This window comes from Armigeres subalbatus, chromosome 2, assembly GCF_024139115.2.
Source record: "Armigeres subalbatus isolate Guangzhou_Male chromosome 2, GZ_Asu_2, whole genome shotgun sequence".
In the NCBI taxonomy this organism is placed as follows: domain Eukaryota; kingdom Metazoa; phylum Arthropoda; class Insecta; order Diptera; family Culicidae; genus Armigeres; species Armigeres subalbatus.
Genome location: NC_085140.1, coordinates 130,045,204 through 130,046,870, shown reverse-complemented (window position 1 = coordinate 130,046,870; position 1,667 = coordinate 130,045,204). Strand labels below are relative to the sequence as shown.

At 45.7% G+C, this 1,667-nt stretch overlaps 1 long non-coding RNA gene across 1 annotated transcript; it reads right to left on the bottom strand.

Annotated features, from left to right (window-relative positions):
- Positions 1 to 222: 222 nt before the first annotated feature.
- LOC134215109 (uncharacterized) lies at positions 223 to 1,130 on the bottom strand. Its single transcript, XR_009980030.1, has 3 exons — positions 800 to 1,130; positions 678 to 745; positions 223 to 592 (listed from the first exon to the last, which is right to left on the bottom strand). It is a non-coding gene; the product is annotated as an uncharacterized LOC134215109 (long non-coding RNA).
- Between the last annotated feature and the right edge of the window lie 537 nt (positions 1,131 to 1,667).

Here is a 1,667-nt window from a genome sequence, read left to right as displayed (position 1 = left end):
GGATTAGTCGGTCCAGCTAGTCAACTACAAATGCCACAAACAAGACTTAGTGTGCAAACATTTTATTCTTCCTCTTCATGTCTTTCATCATTCCTTCTAACCCTACTCTACTAGTACCTTAGCATGCTTCTTTCTTTCTTCTTCTTCACATCTTAGACTAACACTCAGGTACGCTGCATTTCTTATCTCTTCTGTCCGTCCGCCTATTTGTCATCAGCCAGACCTGCTGTCCGCCGAAGGTGACTTGGGGACCCCTGTCCGTATCAAGGGATCGGAGAACTGCGAGTGCTTCGACCACTACTACGTTCTGTTCGTCGGAGGGAAACTTTGATTTGCTTCGCCTCAACTGCTGAGAACTGAGCGGCCGCGATTTGTGCGCTCCGCCTCTGCTGAGTTTCTTCGGGCTTGGCGCACCTTTATCACGCTTGTCGTCCCCTCATTCTCAGCCGTCCAAAATCCTTTCCCTTGCAGTTTTACCTCACTCGGATCCTTCGGACCTGAACTACGGAGATTCTTCGCCACGATCTTCGCTGCCTCGCTTTGTGTCGTGCCGAGGGCTACCTGACAGTAGCTCACGCGCCGTGAGGTTAAGCTGCAGAAAAAACAGCAAAAGAAGAGCCCTGAGGCGTTTTTTGGTGTTAGAATCAGTACGACTCATGGTGCCTGTTCTTTCTTACTTCCTGGGAAGGCTCTTCTGCTACCCCAACGTAAAAGGTGCTCCGGATTCGTGATACCGTGCGATTCCCTAAATTAAATGCACCATTAGAGTAATTTTCGGTGATATCGACAGATTCCTTACCCGTCAGTATGCTCCTCCGTTTGATGGATCTTAGAGTAACGAGATTTGCTGCTGAATGACCGTTCCTCGGAGTCCCGATGCGTGATTGATTGTGGGATGTGTCCGGCCAGCACTCGGATTGCGCGTCGTGCGGTCGATAGCGACAGGTAGTCGCATTCACAAAGCCGTATGGCGAAACGTTTCCACTGTTGCACTCCCTGGGATCGCGTAATTCGTTGCGGTTTAATTTTCGGACAATTTATTGCACGTTTCACGCACGAAAACCGCAAATCCGTCCGACTTTCCCTTTTGAAGGATTTTATCTACGTGGCGTCAGTTTTTTTGCAGCGGATGTGGCAGCTGTCACTCTCGTACGGTAGAAAATTTTGATGGATTTTTCATTTTCAAGTCTGAGTGTTTCAGCACTTCTCTGTGTTTGCATTCAGCATGATTTACACTAGAATTTATGCACGGAACACGTTTGCACACTGGATGATAATTAATCAACATAAAGCCTAATAAATTCCTAATATAGGGTAAAGTGCCCAATAGTGGACCCCCAATCAATAGTGGACCCTCCAGCCATTTTTGCATTTTTATAGCACAATGTAAACATTTTGCTATGAAATTCCATCGGGAGAACCTACCTTACACTCCTATGATTTGACTACATGCATTAGAAATGCTATGGAAAGTAAAGTTAGATGATTTTTTTCTATTCTATAAAAAATAAACACGAGAGTGTCCATTATAGGAATATTTTGGGGGGTCCATAATAGGAAGGAAGAACGTCCCGAAACGGAACATAAAAATCAAATGAAGTGTCGACTATAGGGAAGCTACTTCCTATTATGGACCCCCAGGGGGTCTACTATAGGGTGAATTCAAT